Source organism: Vombatus ursinus, unplaced genomic scaffold (assembly GCF_900497805.2).
Source record: "Vombatus ursinus unplaced genomic scaffold, bare-nosed wombat genome assembly UNPS02015106.1, whole genome shotgun sequence".
NCBI classification, from domain to species: domain Eukaryota; kingdom Metazoa; phylum Chordata; class Mammalia; order Diprotodontia; family Vombatidae; genus Vombatus; species Vombatus ursinus.
In genome coordinates, this window is record NW_020954884.1 from 2,060,619 (window position 1) to 2,083,793 (window position 23,175).

General features: G+C 42.0%; 1 protein-coding gene across 7 annotated transcripts in view; it reads right to left on the minus strand.

Annotated features, from left to right (window-relative positions):
* Positions 1 to 17,375, minus strand: part of RAI14 (retinoic acid induced 14) — a 186,553-nt gene extending 169,178 nt beyond the window's left edge. For 5 of the 7 annotated variants that reach the window (XM_027846253.1, XM_027846258.1, XM_027846257.1 and 2 more), the window contains exon 1: positions 16,980 to 17,090. The gene's annotated coding sequence lies outside the window, so the exon portion shown is untranslated. Of the gene's footprint in view, positions 1 to 16,979; positions 17,091 to 17,238 lie in introns of those variants that run through there. The other 2 variants (XM_027846254.1, XM_027846251.1) reach the window with 1 other exon arrangement.
* Between the last annotated feature and the right edge of the window lie 5,800 nt (positions 17,376 to 23,175).

The window sequence follows — 23,175 nt, forward strand, 5'->3', positions numbered from 1 at the left end:
TGTTATCCCGATTGTGTTTCCACAATATTTGAATTGTTTCTTTCTGGCTGCTTTCAATATTTTCTCCTTGACCTGGGAATTCTGGAATTTGGCTATAATATTCCTAGGAGTTTTCCTTTGGGGATCTCTTTCAGGAGGTGATTGGTAGATTCTTTCAATTTCTATTTTATCCTCGGGTTGTAGAGTATCAGGGCATTTTTCCTTGATAATTTCTTGAAAGATGATGTGTAGGCTCTTTTTTTTATCATGGCTTTTAGGTAGCCCAATAATTTTTAAATTCTCTCTCCTGGATTTATTTTCCAGATCAGTTGTTTTTCCAATGAGATATTTCACATTGTCCTCTATTTTTTTCATTCTTTTGGTTTTGTTTTATAATTTCTTGATTTCTCGTAAAGTCACTAGTTTCCATTTGCTCCATTCTAATTTTTAAGGAAGTATTTTCTTCAGTGACCTTTTGGACTTCCTTTTCCATTTGGCCAATTCTGCTTTTTAAGGCATTCTTTTCTTCATTGGCTTTTTGGTCCTCTTTTGCCATTTGGGTTAGTCTATTTTTTAAGGTGTTATTTTCTTCAGTATTTTTTTGAGTCTCCTCAAAAGAAGGAAGGAAGGATCATCCTCCTCAGAAGCTGTTGACTTGTTTCTAATGATTTTCTTATATCACTCTCCTTTTTCTTCCCAATTTTTCCTCTACTTCTCTTACTTGTTTCTCAAAATCCTTTCTGAACTCTTCCATGGCCTGAGACTGATTAATATTTTTCTTGGAGGTTTGGATGTAGGAGTTTTGACTTTGTTGTCTGTGAGGGACTGTCTGATGTTGGCTACTGCCAAGTGGAGATTGTGGCAAGATGGGGTAGGAACAAGATATTAGGAAGTAACCGGAGCTCACGCTCCCGAGGCAGGGGCTGTGCTAGGCGGAGTTGTGGTGAACTGGGATGGGAACTGGATACGGAGAAGTAACCGGAGCTCACGCTCCTGAGGCAGTGGGTAGTGCTATGTGGAGCTGTGATAAGCTGGGGAAGGAACAGAATACAAGGAAGTAGCCGGAGCACGTGCTCCTGAGGCAGGGGGCTGTGCCACGTGGGAGTGGGGCGGCAGAGGACGAGTTCCCTTTGCTTAGTCCCCTCCCTAAGTGCAACATCAACCCCAGACACCTCCTTCCTGTGTCCTTCCTGACTTCCTGGGTCATGTACTTTCCCTTTGTGTAGCACTGACCCCAGACGCCTCCTCCCGGTATCTGGGCCTGACTTCCTAGGTCACGTACTCTCCCTTTGTCTATGCACTAATCCCAGACGCCTCCTTCCCGTATCCGGTCCTAGCCTCCTGCGTCACTTCCTCTTCCTTGGTGCGCTAAACCCAGACATCCCCTTCTGGTATCTGATCCTACAATCAATGACTAGTAGGCTGGCTGAGGAGGAGGGGCTAAGTAGGTACTTAAGGAACGGTAGTGGTCGGAGCTCGCTCTCTTTTTGCTCCTGCTCTCTTGCTCTGGCCTTCCTGCTTGGCCTTGCTGTGATGGCCTCTGAATAAAGCTCGGGTGTTGGCACTTCCTGGTCGGCTCGTCTCTGTGTGTTTATCCGGGTAGGCTCCGAAGACTGGTAAGTAGTATGACCCTGGCAGCCTGCTCCTTATAGGAGGAGAGTGCACGGCACGGCCGGCACAGTTGTCTTCTTTTGGTTGTATGTTTTGATCTTCTTTGTCACCAAAGTAAGATTCTATGGTCTGACTTTTTTTGCTGTTTGCCCATGTTACTAGCAAATTACTTGAGTTTTAAACTCTTTGTTAAGGTAGGGGTTTGCTTCCAGTGTGGAGAATGTACAGTTCCAAGCTTCAGGGGTTTTGTGCAGCTGTTTTCAGAGATACTTCTAGGGACCTGTAAATGTTCAGTTCTTCCAAGGTGATACAATCAAAGGTGAGGTGTTTACTCCTTTCCTGGCCTGTACTCTGGTCTATGAGTGACCACAAATACTCTCTTCTCCCTTGGAACTATGAGGAGGATTCCCTCTCCACTGCCACTATAAGCTCCACCCTGCCAGCGTGCCTCCTTGCCCCAGGACCACCCTCCAGAACTGTGACCCAGATCCAAGCATGGGCAAAGCAAGAGAATCCTGCACCAACAAAGAGATCCCTGCAATCCCCCTCTGATTAGTTGCTTGATCCCCCCCACCAGCTGTGCACCGAGAACTCCAGAAGCAGCCACTGCCTGGGAGCTGAGCCAGGACTGGGGCTGAACCATGCTCTTCTCTCACCCAGGTCCAACAGACCTTTCCTACTGACCTTTTAAGTTGTCTTTGGCATCTGTGGGTGGAGAAGTCTGGAAACCCCTACAACTGATAGTAATTCAGTCCCCTGAGGTTAGCTCCAGGTTCACTGAGGCCTGATTTCTGTCTGTGTGGCCCATGCTGAACTGCATTCCTTTCCCAGACCAGCACAACAGACCTTTTTCATCAACCATCCAGGTTGTCTTAGGGCTGGAAATTTGTTTCATTCTGGCTTTTTGTGGGTTCTGCTGCTCTAGAATTTGTTTAGAGTCATTTTTTACAGGTATTTGGAGGGGTTTGGGGAAGAGGTCAAGCAAGTCACTGCTTTCATTCAGCCATCTTGGCTCTGCCCCTCACAGAAGTTATTTTATAAAAAAGTGTGAGGACAACAATTTAGAAGGGGAAAATAAAGAGAGTTGGTGACTATATAAAATTTGGAAACCAATGACCTGAGAAAATATGTTAAAGGAACTGGGACGTTTAGCTTAGAGAAAACAAAAATTGAAGGAACTAAGATTATGGTCTTCAAGTACTGAAAGTACTTGTTAATTACTTGAAAGGGGGATTAGCTTTGTTTTTTTTTTTCTTTCCTTTTCTGGTGAGGCAATTGGGGTTAAGTGATTTATCCAGGGTCACACTGCCAGTAAGTATCCAGTGTCTGGTCTGAGGCAGGATAAATTATACTACTTTTTTGGGGGAGGGACAAGGTAATTGGAGTTAAGTTGACTTGCCTAAGGTCACACAGCTAGTAAGCATCAAGTATCTGAGGTCGAATTTGAACTCAGGTCGAATTTGAACTCAGGTCCTCCTGGCTCCAGGGCCAGTGCTCTATCCACTGTGCCAGCTAGCTGCTCCTGATTAGCTTTGTTTTGTCAAAACCAACAACAGCCTGTAGCATTGAGACCCTTCAGTTCAACATAAGGAAAAACTTGTTAACAGGAATCCAAAGGCCAGAATGGGCTACCTCAGTGAGTAGTGAGTTTGCCATCACTGGAGGTCTTCAAATCTGTTAGGGTTGAAATCCCACCTTCTACCAGAAGCCTCTGTCAATCTCCCTCAATGCCTGTGCCCTTCTTCTATTAATAATCTCCAATTTATCTTGTCTATATCTTTTTGGACATGGTCGTCTGCATGTAATCTCCCTTATTAGAGTGTTACTTCCTTGAGAACTGAGACTATCTTAGGTCTTCTTTGAATCTCCAGCACTTAGCACAGTGCCTGGCATACAGTAGGCACTTAGTAAATGTTTACTGATTGACTGCAGGCAGAGGATGCCCATTCAGGTGCAGATTGTAGCAGTGGGCCTCTGTGATCCCTTTAAAAACGGAAGTTCTGTGTGTTTGCTATCACAAGTATTAATGTCAATGATCCCATGTCAGTTTTTTAAAAGAACATTCATTCACCAACAGGTACAGAAAATATTGGGTACCGAGTGACTGCCTGGGATAAGAGAAAAATAACCTAGGTGACAGGGTATGATAATGTTGCCCCAGTTCTGAATCCTATAACTGTATGATTCTAACCTGTGCCCCTTGGCTAAAATACTATTTTAAGCCTACTATCCTCTCCCAAACACACGAGTTTTGGAAATGGGCAAAAACTCCATGTAACTCCTAGGACAGGGGTGGGGAACCTGCAGCCTCGAGGCCACATGTGGCCCTCTAGGTCCTCAAGTGTGGTCCTTTGAATCCAAATTTCATGTTCTGTGGCTTTTGGACTCAAAGGGCCACATGAGACCTAGAGGCCACACATGGCCTTTGGACTCAATCAAAAGGCCACACTTGAGGACCTAGAGGGTCACATGTGGCCTTTGGATTCAGTCAAAGGGCCACACTTGAGGGCCTACAGGGCCACATGTGGCCTTTGGATTCAGTCAAAGGGTCACACTTGAGGGCCTACAGGGCCACATGTGGTCTCAAGGTTATAGGTTCCCTACCCCTGAACTAGGATAAACCAATGGCTGCTCTGCTCTGGCCCCAACCTACCCCTCCAAACTCCTGTTACTTCGCTCCTCTTTCTGGACTCTATAGTCCAGTCTAGCTGGCCCTTCTTGCCATCCCTCACACAAGGACATTCCATCTCTTCTTTGGGAGCCTTTGCAATGACTGACTCCCCTTCCTGAAAGACTCTCCACTCACCTCCATCCCTCATAATCTTTCCTTTAAATCTCAGCTCAAGCAGTTGAAGAATTTCCTGACCCTTCCAACAATAGTACATCCCCAATTACCTCATATTTATTCGTTTAATATTAATATAATTTTTATTGTTTAATATTTATTTAATATTTAATAGTACTTTAAATATTTATTATCTGATATCATATTTATTTGGTATATGTATATGTGTACATGTTGTTTCTCCTGATAGAATTTAAGTCCCTCCAGAGCAAGGACTACTTACTTCACTTTGGTGAGCCCAGAGAAGGCTCTTCAGACATGCTTGTACATGATCATTTCCCCCAAATGTTCCTTCCCCCCATTCCAAAATTTCCTATTACTGTTTTAGAGCACCACAATCTTACTAGTCTCTCTGGTTCACATCCCTCAATTCCTCTCATTCACTCAAATCTAGTCAGTTGCCAAATCTTGCCAATTCTATCTCTGCAATATTTCTCAAATGACTTGCACAGGGTCACACAGCTAGTGTCTCAGGCCAGATTTGAACTCAAGTCCTCCTGATTCCAGGGCTGGTGCTCTATCTACTGTGCCACCCAACTATCCCTTCTTCTTTCTTCTGACCTTGCCACCACCCTGGTGCAGGCCCTCATCATCTCATATCTACTGCAATAGCCTGTCAAATGATCTCCCTGCCTCAAGTCTCTCCCCACTCCAGTCCATCATCCATTCAGCTGTCAAACTGATTTTCCTAAACTGTGAGTATGTCCACGTCACCTCCTCTTGCTCTCCTCCATTCAATCAAGTATGATGGTTTCACAATGCCTCAATGTGGATCAAATGTAAAATCCTCTGGATTTTAAAGCCTTTAACAAGCTAGCTCTTCCCAACATTTCCAGTCTTATTAAACCTTATTTTCCCCAACTACACCATGCAATCCAGTGTCTCTGGGATCCTTGCAGTTTACTGGATAGCGTTATCTCTTTTTTTGTTGTTGTTTTTTGATGAGGCAATTGGGGTTCACCCCAGGATCACACAGCTAGTATCATGTGTCTGAAGTCGAATTTGAACTCAGGTCCTTCTGACTCCAGGGCCAGTGCTCCATCCACTGTGCCACCTAGCTGCCCCAACACATCTTTTTTTAATAGCACTTTTGAGTTTGCAAAATGTTGGTTTTTTTTTTTAAACTTTTTTTTTTGACATGTTTTGTTCTGTGAATTTTCACTTCTTGTCCCTCTGTCCCTCTCTACCTTCTGGCTTCCCTGGCTTCGTTTAAGCCTAATTCAAGTCCCATCTTCCAGAAGAAGTCTTTCCTAGGGCTCCTTAACCTTAGTGTCTTCCCTTTGAGATTATCTCCAATTTGCACCTGTAGATCTATTTTGTACATAGTTGTTTTCATGCTGTCTCCCCCGATGAACTGTGAGATCCTCGAAAACAGGGGCTGTATTTTGCCTCTCTTTTTTCCCCCCAGAATTTTGCCAAGTGCCTGGCACATAATGCTTTTTGACTTGACTTTATCTTTTCAATTCAAACAGACATTAATTAATGACCACTATGTGTTCTAGGCACATAAAGATGCTCTCCCACCTCCCAAAAAGGGTGGGGAAACAATTCTTGACCTCAAGGGGTTTATCTTTGGCTGGCAAAATATCCCAGCTGGTACATGCTACAGTGCAGGGTATGCTCAAGTAAGCACCTGTGGACTGACGGGGTGCTGCCATAAGAACCAAAGCCAATGGAGGCACTGAAAATTACTGAAGTAAAGAATAAGAATTGGGGGGAGCTAGATGGTGCAGTGGATAGAGCACCAGCCCTGAAGTCAGGAGGAACCAAGTTCAAATCTGGCCCCAGACCAAACACTTGACACTTACTAGCTGTGTGACCCTGGGCAAGTCACTTAACCCCGATAGCCTAAAAATTAATTAATTGAATTTTTAAAAAAAGAATAAGAATTGGTATGGCTTCACACTCCACGTAGACCCCAAAGAGCAGTCTATCATGTTTTGGCAACAGTTCAGAAAGCTGCCCTTCAACATACCTGCCACATCACCAGGACAATTCTATTCCTACAAGATAAATTGTCCTAATGCAGTTGGCAAAGGCCCATTTGCCAGTTTCATTTACAGTATAAAAATAAAAAGCTACCTTTTTCATAGTTAACATTACAATCAGTGTTTTAAAAGCGGGGAGGAGAAGGCCTTTTTTAGCAATGCCATCCAATAAGGCATGAGTAGAGAGGAGTCAGGAATATGTACATACCCTATTTTTTTTTTTTTGGAAGAAGTATACAAAAGCATTCAAGGTCCTGGCAGCCTGCCACCAAATTCTGGAATCTACATCAGTTTGGGTAAGATCCTTAATTCTGTTTCTTTTACTAGAGTGGATGTAAACATGGGCTTCCAATGTAAGAGGAATCAAACACCCTTTGTTACAAGGGGTCTGTACTTAAAATAATTGGGGGAAGGTTGTGACCGAAAGAAAGAAAATGTCGCCCAATTAAGACATGGTCTACGTAACTGGTCAATGACCAAATAAGAAACAAGAGAAAATTCAATAGGACATCTGTGTGTTTTTATTTTAAAATACTATTTTAGAAAAATTAAGTTTTTTCTGTCTACCTCAGTTTCCTCAACTGTAAAATGGGGATAATAATAGCACCCACCTTCCAGGGTTGTTGTGAGGATGAAATGAGATAATATTTGTAAAGACTTTAGCACAGTGCTTGGGACATAGCAGGTACTTAATAAATGCCCGTTCCTTTCTCTTCCCCTCCCCCATTGTATGTGTCTTAGAGTTTAGAAACTCCAGAAGAGGGGCAGTAAAGGGAGAAGAAAGGGGAAATAGCTAGAACCACAAGGTACTGAAGGGTTCAAGAAAGGACAAGTTTGCCTGGATTAGTCAATCAGTACCAAAACTCTCAGTCAAAAGAAAACATATACATTATGGTGGCCAATGAATACTCCTTCTAAAAGTTCATGGAAAAGGAAGGGGTATTTTCTCTAAAACAAGCACAACAGCATTAACCTATTTCTTTACAGAAGAAATAAAATGCTGAGAAAGTTAACCAATCAATTCACATCGATAATAACACTGGGCCCAAAAAAACTCCACAGAAGAGACTTTCTTTGGGTTCTTTCTCATGCTGCACAGAAGTCCTAGTAAACCTTTATGGATGAGATATCTTAGTTCTCTCCTGGCATCACTGCCATCTCCTCCATGCCCAAGTTTTGGTGAAAGGAAGCTTTTACGTGTCTTAATTAAAGCAATGGCTCACAAAGCCTTCTGGCTCCCAAATGCTTCACTATGGAATCAAGGTTGAGAAATACATCCATTTCTACACCCATTTTAGAGCTCAAGATAACCGTCATCCCCAGGAGTTTTACTCCTTGTCTACTGTAGGCTTTTGATCTGCTTGACTTGATAAAACAGACTGTTCACCTGATTAGTCTGTGATCATTAGCACAAGACAGATTTTCAAAGCTATTTCTGTATTGGAAAAAGTTAACTGAATGTTATCATCACCTGGATAACCAAACGTAGGACTTACATATCTGAATGTATTGACAGAGCTTGGCAGATATTTCCGCCCCATAGAGTGTCCTACGTGATAATGATGATAATTTAATTTACACATTTTATTTTTACATTAATGTATTGTACTTATATATTGTATCTTATTTGACCCTTAGAGCACTGCAAGGCACTAGTACAAATATCTCAGTTTAATAGATGAGGAAACTGAGGTTCACAAGGTTAAGTGCCCTATTTAAAGTTAAAAAGCTAAGAAGTGTTAAGAGCACAAACTGAAATCCTGATCTTCCCACTCAAAGAATTGTGTTTTCCAAAAAAACTCACTATCTCTCATAGACTGTTTTATCCCTGTTTATCTCCTCTTTCCCTTAAAGAAAAAAGCAGCCCTGATAGCACCAAAGATACATGTGTCTTGATAGTATGTCCCATAATGGACAAAACTAGAACTCCCAGCCCACTCCACCTGGCCAAAGTACAGAAGTATCAAGTATAGCCGGTATGCTTAATTCAATCATTATGGCAAGATGCTCTCTCTAGTTGTGGAAAGTATACTTATTTCCCCTATGGTCCTATTTGCAAGCTAATTTTACTGATGTTGATATTCAATGTGCATAGTTTTGCGTGTACCAAGATAACTCATCAGGTTGGGTTGTCTTGAAAAAGAGAGGAAAGTTAAAAGTAGATGCTACTTTGCCCTCATAGATACATCTGTGGACTCCTCCATTCTGATTTGAGGTCATAAGACCTTCCATGACCTGAAGAGTTACGGATACCTGGAATACAGAAAGCCTACCGTTTCTTCTTGTACTAGTCCTTAGCCAGCACTGTCTAGGGGATGATCTGGCCCTGGAAAATTTAAACCCTAATGTCCAAAATGAATCCATTGCTTTATTTCATGCAACCAAGTTTTTATAAAAACAAATCTGTAACAGCACTTAAAAGAATTATAATACACAAAGTATAGTGTCATTCTTATTCAAATGTAAGGATGGCAAGACAATCAGCAACTAATGCAAGTAATTTTAATATCTCACAAGGCTTTACTGCGTAGTTTTGAAATGCTTTTTTTTTGTTTGTTCCCCCCTCCCCCTTCTCACAGTTCAATGGCCTACAATGGAAAAAGGGTTACCCACTCCTGTTCTATACCCTTTGGAAACTTGGGAGCCACAAGAGATGATGATCACCATTTAAGTTTGCAAGGGATAGCCCATAGACAGTACTGCCATGTACCCCTTAATAAGAAGGGCACACCCTAGTACATCATAATATCTCTAGTTCTTCTCCTCTAACAGTAAATCACCCTAACGTTCACTTTTCTTAATACTTCAGCCAGAATAAGGGACTGGAAATACTTAGTGGAATTGGGACAAAGTGAGAAATATTACTGTGTTAAAATCTTGAAAAAACTGAATTCTTTACAGATTAATCCTGTTCCTTTAAAATGAAAATAAAACATTCTATGAAGAACAACCAAAATCTGCCTAGGATTTACAACGGAAAGAAGCCAAATAAACAAGCCTAATTTTCCTCTTGCCAAATGTAATACTAAATAGAAACAGGGAAAGCAGAACTGCAGTCTCAATTATCCTTAAATCCATTAAAATGCCAGTTGGAGCTCACTATAACTTAAAATGCTTTCTAGATCGGTGGATTGATCAGTCCTTGGGCTCCATCTACCCAGACTGACTTCATCTCCTCCTAAGACTTTTTAGTGGCACAGTTGCTGTCACTAAATACTCATCATCCTGTACCAAACTGGTCACCAGCCTCTCCAAATGCAGTGAAGCTGGACCCCATACAACAGACATACAGTCCACCACCAGTCCAAATGTGCAACTTTTCCAGCTTGGCAAACCCTTCCAGGGACTGTTTCTTTCCCTGTTAAACCATCACCAATGAACCAAGATGAGGCATCTCAGCAGGACTTTTGTGGACAGTATCAAAATATGCTGGATTAACCATTGCTTAGAGAGGAAATATGGGATAATGGATAAGAGACCTAGGTTAAACTTCCCCTTTTTACACTTACTGGGTGGGTAGGCAGTGGCAAAATAATTTAACTTTTAATAGCCACAGACAGTACTCTCTCAGACAAAGAGGCAGAGAATTTCTATTGGGATATTCTCATTAGAATGTAAACTTTATAAGAGCAAGAACTTATTTTGTATTTGTACCATTTGGTGCTAGGCAAGTAGTGCTTAATAAATGCTTGTTAACTGAATGATTTACCATGCAGAAGAAATAATAATTTGGATTAAAAAAAAGCTCGTGAATTTGGCTGAGGATGCTTGAATTAGGCTGAGGATATATGGCTTGATGTTAACTCAAGTAGATAGGTTTAACAAGATGTGAAAAGGTTGGGATCAGGGAGGGAGAAAAGAGGAATCCTCCATTCTTTTACCTAGAACAAACACATTTCCTTCACAAATGGATTGTGCAGTTACTTAAAAGACATGAATTGGCAAAACACATTAAAAAAAAAACCACAAGACTTCACCTTCAGCCCTCCTCAGGAATGATCAATAATTATGGAACTATGGAGATACAACATCAGGATCACATATTTAAAGCTAGAATGAGATTATCTAGTTCAATTCTCTCATTTTAACAGATGAGAAACTGAGGTTCAAAGAGGTAAAAAGATTTAAAATCAACTTCATACAGGTAGAAAGCTACAGAGTTGAATTTTGAACCTTGGTCCTCTTAACTCCAAAACTTGCATTTTCTAATATACCACACTGTGCATCTCTTTGAATGACTCTTATCACAGAAGAGGTGGGCATACAAGACTGGCAAAGACTGGATTTGAGTGCAGTGTCCATAAGGAACAAACACCACATAGGAAACAGCATAGTGTTTAGAGGAAGAAGGGACCTTAAAAATGATCCAGCCCAACTCCCTCATCTTAAAGGTGAGGAATCTGAGGCTCAGAGAGATTAAGTGATTGGTCCTAGTAGGTCAAACAGCAAGTTGATAATTTGGACCCATTCAAACCCATGTCTTCTGACTCCAAAAGCAATGCTTCTTCCATCATACCACAACACTTCCATCACATTGTGCTTTGCCAGCGTAGGAAGGTTTCAATAAATACGTTGCCAACTTTGACACTCTTCATTAGTGTCAGCACTCCAGATACACATTACACAAAAATGAAACCAACTATTGAGCCACGAAAAAAAAAAAGTATGAACTAGCCAAATTTTCAGTTTAATCTGCCCATTCTCACTAGCAGTGTAGGGCTTGATGTCAGCAAGCATCAATGAGTGAAGAATAACCATAATAATGCCTTATATGTATACTCCATTTTGTAATGGTCAAAGCACTTTCCATTTAAATTATTTCATTTAATGTGCAGTTTATAAACAAGCCTCCAAGAGAGTTCCCCTTCCCCTTGTCCAGTTGCCTCCCCCTTTTCATACAAGATGATGAAACTCAGACTAAGTGACTTGCCCAAGTTCACAATTAGCCAGATGGCCAAAAGCCAGGGCCAAGGTCAAGTATTCTGATTCCTACATCTAGTCTTATACCCCTAACCCTTCATTTTTTGGGCCCACCCTGATTTACATGAGCATCTTAAATGGGTAAACTAAAAATGTTCCTAATCAAATACAAAGATTTTTTCTTTAAAACATTTAAGATTTACTAATTCTTAATTATTTAGTAGTTTATTCTCTCTTATTGGTTTTGGCAGTGAAGTTATTTGTTAAGTCAGTGACTGAATTTACTAACTTCCACAATCAGGTTTGTTGTCAAAGGGAATAATCACTTCATTGTAGATAAAAGTGAAAAATATAAGACTATGAAGGGGACAATTTTCCCATGATTTAAAAAAAAAAAAACCTGTTCTATTCAGAATATTTTTGGGGAGAATGGTGGGAGTGGACAGAGGATAATTTGTTTTTTTAAAGCATACTTTCACCTTATAGACTACGAATTATTCAGCTTTTCCAATCTTCACAAATAAAATGCCTTGATCATGGGATCCTAGCTCATGACTTGAAGTTTCCACAATTAACACTATCTGATGAGTAATTTTCTGTAATCACTGTTAACTGATTCCTTTCAACAACATTTCTTTCTGGAGATTAAAATGATCATCTATTCTCCAGTCATGAACGTATCAAAATGGTTTATGGAAAATCCTAGAATTTTATTCTTATCACACTTTTAAAATAACACACTAAGGCTTTCAGATTTTTAGCTCTGGGTTTTTTTCTTTTTTAAGCTGATTTTTTTTTCATGGCAGAACAAGAAAATGCCACTGGTTTTCATCACAAGAGCCCACATTATGATCTAGAGTCTAGACTTTGTCATAATGGCAAGTTGAGGAGTATGTGTGACAATTCTCAGCACAGTATGTGTTTAGGCAGCTTCTAGGTATTTGTTTGTCTAATTTTTCTCCTTCATAATGAAATACATATTTGGAAGGGGGAAAAAGGTTGCTGCAGGAGCATCAGAGATAAATGTATAATAGTTGAGACAATCAAGATGATTCTATCTACAAAGGTACACGGCTCCTTGTTCTTAAGAGCTCTCATGAGGCTGAAGTTGTTTGAGAACGGTGTTTTGCTGTTTTGACAGATGACTGTGGAATGGAGAAGTGGGCGAGACATGTTTATGCATCTCCCATAAATGAACCTTCTGAAAGATAGGTTACTAAGAAAAGGAAGAGTGGGACTCCACAGGGCAGAGCATAAGTTTTCTTTTTGGTTCAGAATTACCAAGTGCTGTGTGAACTAAACAGAACAATTTGGGAGATGACTGAGTAGAGGCTAATAAGCACAAGGAAAATTCAGTGTGACCACCAGGATGAATCAACATAATTGTTTTCCATACTGGAACATTTAAGAAATAAAAAGTTGACTTTAAATACAGCACATATATATTTTTTAAAACCTTCTTCAAATTCAACTCTGCTATACAGGGCCACAGTTTCTTCATCTGTAAACCAAAAGGTTGAACTAGATGATCTCTATGCTTTCTTCAACATCTAACATCTTATGGTTCTATGATTTCTATGGAAAATAAAAGATAGCTAGCACTGATATTCAGCATAAAACTATGACATGGGGAAGTGGGGATAGGACCAGATTCATAGCACATTTTAGGATGATAGGAAATGATGAGAGAGAAACTTAATGATAGAAATGGCAAGGGAATATTTGAATTCCTTTAGACCCACTACAGACACATCATTATAGTCTATAAAATGTAACCGTCAGTATCACAACCACATTTTCTTCTTCTGTGCACAATAGCTTTATCATAGATCTCACAGAATGTTAGAACTGGAAGAGATCCCACAGGAATCATTTAGTCTAGCCCCTTCACTTTTACAAATGAGGAAACTAAGGCCTAGAATCACATCATTTACTGGCAAGATCAAAACCAGGACCCAGACTCCTTCCTGTCTGGCCAGTGGTCTCTTCATTTCACAACAGTGGCATCTTGTACTCCAGTGGTGTCAAATTCAAATAGAAATGGCTTAGAAAGCCACAAATTAACATTATCTATATTGCATTGTATATTTATTTTGTTAAGTATTTTCCAATTACATTTTAATCTGATTCTAGCCTAGTTCCAGAGTTTGTTGGGCATTTGACACCTCTGTCGTATTCCACAGATGGGAAGCTTTTTTTTTTTGCTATTTTCAAGTTTTAAATGATGGCACTTTGACAGGTCAAACCTAGTCAAGCTCAAAATTACAATGACTAGCAACTAACCTCATAGCAAAATAGACTAAAAAAGATTCATAGGTTGATAAAGGAGATTACAGCAATCATGTATATGACCACGAGTAAATAACATAACTTTTCTAGGTTTCAGTTTATTTCATCTGTAAAATAAGGAGGGGTTGAAGTATTTGATATTTACAGGTCCCTTCTAACACTAAGTCCTATGACTAGTCTACTGAACCAGTCTGAAGGAACTGGTTCCAAAGGAACACAAATCTAAATAGAATTAAAGTCAACAATCATGTCTGATTTATTAGTATTGACCCTATTCCCAAATTACAAAGGAAAGCAAACCCATAACTCATTAAAATCCCCATGTTGGTAAAATTCACTTGTGACAAAACTATCTGCATAAAGAACTAAACTCTGAACTAAGCTGAAGACTTGGATTCAATTTCAAACTGTGCCATTAACTAGTTGTATGGCCTAAGATAATTTATTTCTTCACTTAAAGCTTCAGTTTTCTCATCTATGAAACGGAAATGACACTTGTCCTAGCTTCCTCACAGTTGCTTATGAGGATAAAGTGATGTTAAATTATAATTTCACTGAGGGTGGCATGGCATACCATAGAGAGGATCTGGCCTTGCTTTGAACAAGTAAGACCAGCCTTCAGTCTCATCTCTGACAGGTACTGACCCGTGACCCTGGCTAAAGTACCTAACAACCTCTCATGACTCTGGGCAAGCCTCTAAGGCTATAAAGCTGGAGAGCATGAGATAGCTTGCAATGATAGAGGCAGTCTCTTCATCCAGGGAAATCCATGGAGCAATGAAACTCTGAAGGTTTTCCCCTCCCAAACTGATTCTTTTGTGCAGGCAAACTAGGCCATCTTTCACCTCAATTCTTATTCAGCCTTTAAGTAAGGCTGAATGGGTGTTGCCTCAGACAAACTGGGACCTGGGAAAGACCTTAGCTTAAAAAGGCCAAGATCTCCCACTGCATCCGGGGCCACTGCCAGTTGTCCTGACCTATATCTTGCCACTGGACTCCGATGACTGGAGGACAGTGAGGCCACAGCTCTGCCTCACTTAAATACAATTCACTTGCAAGTCAAGACATCACCTTCCTGATGTCATTGGTCCTCTTCGAGAATGAAGTATGAATGACAATACAGCAATAAAATCACACAATACTAAAACCTTTTCTATTGAGGGCAGAGAATGTCCTATGCCTCTTTTTAACCAAAATCTGTAGCATTCATTCTTTCAATGCCTCAGAACATAGATTTCGAGTTGGAAGAGACCCTAGCCATCATCTAGCCCAACCCTCTCATTTTGCTAATGGGAAAACTCAGGCACAGTGAAGTTAAGTGAATTAGCAAATACTACACAAGAACTGAGACTAGAACCCAGGTCCTCTGATTCCAAATCCAGCCCCACTGTATGTGCTGAAAATTTATTGTGGAAATATAAAATGAAAAGAAGATGAAAAATCTGAAGCATCAAAGTAATAATAAAAACATGGGACACAAATAACTTGAAAGGGTGAATATGGCACTATGAAAGTTCATGAATGAAATCTCCAGCACAAATTAAAAACCTGCAGCAGTCACTGGTATAGAACAGAAAGCTTTTTAACCGTGACAGAAATCCTGTCCTGTAGTCCCCAGTCTGAGTTATGCAAGCACTGGATAAGCTTACCCAGGCAGGATAAAATTCCACAAAGTTTATTACTTTATCATCCAGGAAAATAATGAGACATTTGGTTGTTACCATGAAGAATAGGCCATTAAATTACATCTGTCAGTAATAATACACACAACTCTTAACACCCAAAATACAGACTAAAGAATGAGTATATTCTAGGCTGCTCTCAGTCCACACCAAGTTTGGCACTTGTATTCACTCTATTTCTCTGTTCAAATCACAGCTGGAAGAAACTCTGTGCCAGTTTCTTAATTCCCTTCTGCTATTACTATTGATCTAAGTAACCATTTCCTTCACTAGCTCTAATAGACCAACCCAACCCCCTAATTTTTCTCTAAGGATCTGGAAATATTTCCACAAACCAAAGTGGTTTTTCATTCTTCTTTCACACAAGTGAAATTGGAAACACTGTTAAATCAGCTGTCAAAATGCAATCCAAAGCAATTATTTCAGATAACCAAACCCAAGATCTCAGGATGCAATTTACCTAAGAAGCTCTGCAAAAATGAAAGTTGCACTGGACTCTGTTGGTTGGAAGCAAAAAAAAAAAAAAAAAAAAAAAAAAAAAGCCTAGATTTCCCAGATGCACATGCCTCTGGAAGCAACCTATAACTCCCATTCTTTAAAATTGGCTAAATAGAGTCATTACTCACGCATTAGCTGCATCTCTCTAGAATCCTTCATGCTACCCACCCCCTTACTCTCCACCACAAAGAGGAAATAAAGACACTTAAAAGAGTCACCGGTGAATCAATAGTTACCCGATCCGGCCTTAGCGCGTCTGCCTGCCTGCACAACCAGACAACTCCGGACTGAAACAAACTTCATACAAAGCCGCACAAGTCAGCAGCAGTCAGAAGACACTAGTTTGCTGACCGAGCACCCCTATAGCCCCCCGCAAACCCCAAACTAAGTCACGACTTCTTAAAAAGCCCACAAATATTTCTCCTACCCTGAAAGGCAGCTTTTTCCATCTCTAAAAGCTGCAGGGAGGAAAAGAAAGGGAAGAAGAAAAGAAAGGGAGGAGAGAGGAAAAGAAAGGGAAGAGGGACGACACCTCACCACACCACCAGTCTGGAAATCAAGTCTGAGTTCTTGGGAAAGCCAAAAGGGATGATATGAAACCGAAGGAGAACAATAGCCAGGCTGAGCCGCAAGAAGCCCCTTTGGGGGTAGCAGGCGGGCTGCTACTCCCTCTCACGAACTCCCTTCTCAATCTCTGCAAACTTTAGCAGTCTGGAAGAGATGTGAGCCAAGGGGAGGGGAGGGAATCTTGGCATCGGAGTCCCCCGACCGGTCAGGAGCTGGACGCAGGGAAAGGCAGTTCGCCAGCCCAGGAACTGAGAGCAGGTGGGGAAGGGGTCGTCCGCATCCTGCCACCCTCCTTTTTTCCCCCTCCCCGTTTTGTAATTCATTCCCACTCCATTCCCCCAACCCAGACGAGCTCTCTCAAACCCTTCGCTGCGGGAGGACTGCTGGGGGCGGGGGCGGGGGGATTTAAGTCTATGGAAGAAGCTCCCTCTCCAAACTTTGCCTTGCTCCCTTTCTCCATCCCTAAACTAAGCCACCTTCCCCCTTCCCTCTCAAACCAAACCGATCCAGACAGTTTGCAAGGGGGAGTGAGCTCCTTCTCCTCCCTTCCCTTTCCCATCCCCAAGCCGCCGGCAGAGGAGGAAGGATGAGAGTTGGTACCTCTGTGCCCCCACGTCTGTCTCTGCCCCACAACGAGGCGTCGCTATCGCATTCTGCCTCCTTTTCCCTCGGCCCCGCTGTCCCGCAGCTCCATTCGCTCCCGCTCCAGACACAAAGAGAGGGAGAGACACTATAGGGCGCCGGCACTGCCCCCTGGGAGGCGGGAGGGGGAGGGGGAGGGGGAGGGAAGGCGGGGGTGAAGGCGGACCTAGGGTGAGGGCGCCGGGCAAGTCCCAAAGTCTCCGCGCCAGACACTCACCCCATAGAAGCAGCTCCCGGCCCGCCTGCGAAGCAAGCCCGCCTGCAAGGGGCGAGTACCACGGACGCCCGCCACTCGCTTCCCTAAGGAAGCCGCTGCAGCTGCGCCTGCTTCCTTCTTCTTCTTCTTCTTCTCCTTCTCCTTCTCCTTCTCCTCCTCCTCCTCCTCCTCCTCCTCCTTCTCCTCCTCCTCCTCCTCCTCCTCCCCCTCCTCCGCTTTCTCCACCTCCCTCCCGCGGCTGCGGGTGGTCAGTGGGCGCCTCGGCTCCCGGGGCTGGGCGGGGGCAGCGGCAGTACCACCACGTGGCCGCCAGGCGCCGGCCCCCGCCGACCTGGAGCAGGAGAGCTAGGGGAGGTGCTTGCCATTCCCCACCCCTTCCACCCGGCCGGCCGGCGGGGCCAAAAATTCCTCGAGTCAGGTGACCCGGAGCTGGGCACTGCGGTCGGACCTGACGGAGGTGCTCCTGGGCTCGTTCTGAAACACCAGGTTTTGCCGCCAGTTCACCTCTGCCTCGAGTTTGCTTCGTGGGGGATTGTTTCTTGCTCCCCTGCTGTTTTCATCTTTCTTTGCTGAAGCTAGGAAAAGCTAAGGTTGCCTTTGACCCTGGGTTTTAGAATCAATCAATCAAAAAGCATTTATTAAACGCCTGCAATGGACCTGGCCCTGACCTAAGGCAGGGACATGAACCAAAGTGAACTAATAAGCAGAAGATCAAAATGAACTACTCTCAATAGCTGAGATTCTGACTGGTGCGGGGAGGAGGCGGTACCCCAACCATTTTCTTTTTAATAGAACCGCAAGAAAAAAAAGTAAAGAACCTGTTAGAGAAGTTTGAATCAGAACTAATGCTGTAAGTGCACTATCTAAAATGATTGAACTGGAATATTCTCTTACCTGAGCCAGTATTTCATCTGGTTGCAATACAGATCAGGGGTAATACAGAATCAGAGACATTTTGAAGGAGGAAGAGGAAATATTTGAAATGGAAAATCTTTACTATTCCTTCTTCCTCTCTCCTCCTTGATGATACAATAGGCTTTGGCTGCATTTTACGAAGAGGCACTAGCTTCCAGGCTTTCTCTTCCTGATTGTGCTGCACAAACATTTGCCAAGGAATCTCACCAGCTTCCCTTTTTATACACATGTAACCCATCTCCTCTGACAGACAGATGTTCCATCTTCTTCCCCTTAGATCAGGGGTTTCAGTCTGGCAAATCCTATGGACCCCTTTACAGATTTTTTTTTTTAATAATTGAAGGAAATTCTAAATTTCAGTTACAAGTTAGTGAAAATAAACACGTATTTTTCCCCCATCCAAGTTCACGGATCCCAGATTAAATACTCCTGCTTTAGATAATAATCTATATGATGCATTGTACTAACCTAATTGAAGTCCAGGCCCTGAATATGAATTTGACTCCCATTAGAATGTGAGCTCTTAGAATGTGAGATGTAGGGAAGGGAGTGTTTTTCCTTTTTTTTTTTTTTTTTTTGTATCTCCATCACTTTGCACAATACTTGGCACATAGTAAACACTCCATAAATGCTTGTTGACTGAGTAACTTGTTTCTAGGTTTGGTATGGGGTATTCAGTTCTCTGGAAAGTAGCTCAGGTTAGTAAGATAGAATATAAAATAGATTTTATTAAAATACAATGATTACAAAAAGAATTTCACAGAATCATAGAATTTAAATGTAGAACATTTAGATCTTAGGGGGCATTTAATCTAACCTACCCCCAAAATGAGGATTTGTGCTGAAGCACATAGATGATCAAGAAAACTCTCATCTGCCTCCAGAGATCTATAGTTATTGCACACTTGTGGCACCATCCTGGTTTTGAGGCTCACCTGAGTGGAGAAATAATTTTTTGTTCTTAGAAAGTCAAGCAACACTCCCCCACCTTGCCCAGAAACCTACTCTACAATCAATCCAGACCTACAGACTTCTCCAAGGCTGAGGCTCCCTCCCTCCCCCCCCAATCCTGGGAAAGAACCTGAGGCCACTGGAGTATTGACCTCCTCACCAGAACCTGCACATTTCACAACATTCACAATACCAGTGAAACACATGGTCCAAGTTTGTTGCTCCTCATTACAACTCTGAACCTCACTATTTCTAGGTTCTAGCTCCTGCTCTGGTTCTTGTTATTCCTTGCCAAAACAGTCTGTCTTCTTCCTTTGGTACTCTGCTTCCACAGAAAACTACAAGGTTGAAATAGCCTTCAATGGTCATCCTAATTCAACTTCTCCCTGAAAAAAAGGATCCCCATTACAACATAGCCGACAAATGGCAATCTAGCCTTCACTTGAAAGACCTCTGATGGGGGTAAACACATTATTTCCCAAAGCAGCCTATTTAACTTTTGGATTGCTCTTATTTTTAGAAAATTTTTCCTGATATCAAGTCTAAATTTGCCTCTGTAACTTTTGTCCATTTCTTCCACTTCTGCCCTCTGGAACCAAATTTAGCAAGTCTGATCAGGAGGCAGTGTGGAAAGAGTACTGACTTTGGAGTCAGAAGATGTGACTGAAACTAACTACCTGGGTGACCTTGGACAAGTCTCTTAAACTGATTGGCCTCAATTTCCTCACCTGTAAAATGAGGGGGTTGCTTTTTATATGGTTCCTGAGATCCCTTTCAGCTCTATAACTCTTGACTCTCATTTCTCTTCCATGTGACAGACTTTTAAGTGCATGAAGACAACTGTCGTGTTCTTGAGCCTTCTCTTTGGGTTAAAAATTCCAGTTCTTTTAACTTGTGGAGTGGACTTCACCATTGTGGTTGGCCTCCTCTGAACCCTTAGCAATGTCATTCTTAAAATGACGTTGATGCCTAAGACTTAACATGGTGCTTCAGATGTGGCCTGATCTTCCTTGTTCCTGGATGCTAGGCCTCTCTTAATGACACCAAAGATTGTATTAAGGTTTTTACCCCTTGCCTTATCACATTGTTGGCTCATATTGAGCTTGTAGTCCACCAAAACCTCTAGATCTTCTTCTGTTCCTCCACTCCTGTATCTCTAGCTCTTCATTGCTCTCTGACATGTACTCTTTGATCCAGTGACACTGGGCTCTTGGCTGTTTCGGAAACAAGACATTCCATCATTCAGCTCTGGGGCAATTTTTTCTGGCTGTCCCCGATATCGAAAATGTTCTCCCTCCTCTTGGCCTACTACTCACTTCCCTGGCTTCCTTTAAGTCCCAACTAAAATTCCATCTTTTCTTGGAAGCCTTCCCCAAGCCGTCTTAATTCTCGTGCCTTCCATCTGGTAACTATTTCCTATTTATCCTGTATATAGCTTGCCTTATATAGATTTGTTAGCATGTTGTTTCCCCCATTAAATTATAAGCTCCTAGAGGGCAGGGACTGTTTCTTTTTGTATCTCTAGTGCTTAGCAAAGTGCCTGGCACATAGTAAACATCTGATAAATGTTCATTGATTGATTAATTGTGTAGTGTCACTCCCTCTCCTGCTGTGTGTAGTTCAGCCTTGCCTCAGTATCTTGCCTAATTAGGCTTGGAGGTTTGCCATTCTGCTTCACTGTTGCTGCCCGTTTCCATTTCTACTTTTGTAATCGGCTTCCCCTTCCTTAGGAGAGTATCAAGGCTCCTAAAATGACGGTTAGGTTAGAGAGAGCTAGTAAGATTTCCAGCTGTTCTTTTTGGGCCCCAAACCCCACATAGCTGGCACAGTAAAGGTCACTTACCCCACTTGCGAAGACTTTTTAATCTCAACTGACGTGACATGTAAAGTAGCTCTCATTTCTCACCAAGTTAGGAACTTCATTTACCGAAATGTGTCCTTTTTCTGAGTCTTCACAAGGTTGGACTGAACACTCCTTTCTGTTTTGCTTTTCTCTCTCATCATCTCTCTCTCCTTCATGCTTTGATTAAAGTCAGGGCGTGCAAACCACCCTGAAACATGAAAAAGCCTCAAGAAACCATTAGGAAGAAACCCTAAAAGCTGGAAGGAAGCCTCTTCAGGAGCTAAAGTGAAGGCTTCTTTCTATCTTCATTGCATACATATTCACACACTGCCTCACCCAGCCTGGGGCCAGTGGCACATAATGCCATCTCAAATCAGTTGTTTTAAAAGACAAATTGAGTTGGGGAGGGGCAGAGAGGGGAGGTGGGAAGAGACTTTGCACATCAATTCCCTCGATGGAGAGATAAGAGTCCCTAGGACACCAGGAGGATGCTGCTAGGGAGGCCACAACCCAGGTAGGGCAGGCTAGGCTGGCTAGGTTGCTTATCCTGGGTGTGGCTGCTGCTAGGTGAGGACATATACCATTTCTTAGCTTATTTGGATTAATTATGTTGTTAATTACTTACTAAGTTCAATTATTTCTCTGTTACTTAGGACTGCTATCAGAGCTGTCCTTTGAATTTTGTTGCCTGACATAAAGTCATCCCTCCCGCTTCACACACCTTCCCATCCCCTTGTTTTTCTTAGACATTCTAAAATGCTACAGGATTGTCTTCCATGCCAATATTTTGGTTATATTATTCTCCTCCTAATATCTCTCCATTAGCTGCTTGAATTACAAAGCACTGGGGGCAGCTAGGTGGCACAGTAGATAGAGCACTGGTTCTGGAGTCAGGTAGACCTGTGTTCAAATCCAGCCTCAGACACATAACACTCACTAGCTGTGTGACCCTGGGCAAGTTACTTAACCCCAATTGCCTCAGTCAAAAAAAAAAAAAAGAATTACAAAGCACTCATCTAATCTACTCCTGGCAGTATTATCACAATCTCTTCTTTTCCCATCTTGTTCCTTTCTTCTCTCTGTCCCAGAGTCCATTGGTTTAGGTTGTTTAGTCATTTTCAGTCATGTCTGACTCTTTATGACCCCTTTTGGGTTTTTTGGGGGGGGCAAAAATACTGGAGTAATTTGCCATTTCCTTCTCCAGTGGATTAAGGTATACAGAGGTTAAATGCCAAAGATCACACAGCTAGTAAGGTCTTCCTGATTCCAAACCCAGTGTTATATCCACTGTGCCACCTAACTGCTCTGTCTTATAGTATGGGACTCTCTTCTTATTGAGGTTGATGAAGGAAGGCCCTGCCTTGCATGAGGGGCAGGGCTGAGTTGATAAGAGTCCAGAGTTTCAGTTCCCAGACAGTGCCCCTCTCTTAAGTGGGAATATCCCTTCAGGGCTCTCCAAGTGAGTCTTCTTCTCCTAATGTAGTTTTGAAAGTGAAGATGGAAGAGGTTAACCCCATTTCAGATTGGTGAAAGAAAAGACTCTGGGAAAACATGAGAGGACAGTTGGTTTCTATCATGTCCCTATTATTAGTTTGCTACTCTAGAGACTTCAAAGTTTAGAGACTTTCCCTTTGGGTAAGATCCAAGACTCTCTCGGTTGATCTGAGTTACCTTCCTCCCAATAGGAGAGCTCCTTTACTCTGTATTGTCTGGTAAATATTCTCCTGTGTATACCCTCTCTGATTTTTGTTTGCTATGATTTGGATAAATGGATTTCTTTGCTATTTGCTATGTGTATTCATTTTGGAACTGGTATTAAATGAGGGGAAAGGGATTACACCTTGGATATAGAACTGTGGTTCCCTTGTTCCCTCCAAATGAGAAAATGATCAAAAGTTACATGGAAACAAATGATATCCCCTAGATGAACAGTATTTAAGATAAATATACTTCTAGCCTGCTACTCCCCTCTCTCTGAGGAAAGTAGAGTAGTATCTTTCAACCCCAACTTCCTGCTTCCCCTCCTAGCCAGAAATAAAGTCACCCTTGGAAAAAGGTGGGGGGTTAGTCAGGCTAAAATATTGTGATTCCATATACAAGATGTCCTTCCACCCCAAATCCACCAAGGCCCTTCTCACTTCTTATAAAGCTTTCTCCTCATATTTAACCTTCTACAAGACATCTTTCTAGCCTAGAATTATAAACTGAGGGTATTTCCAAGCTCTAAC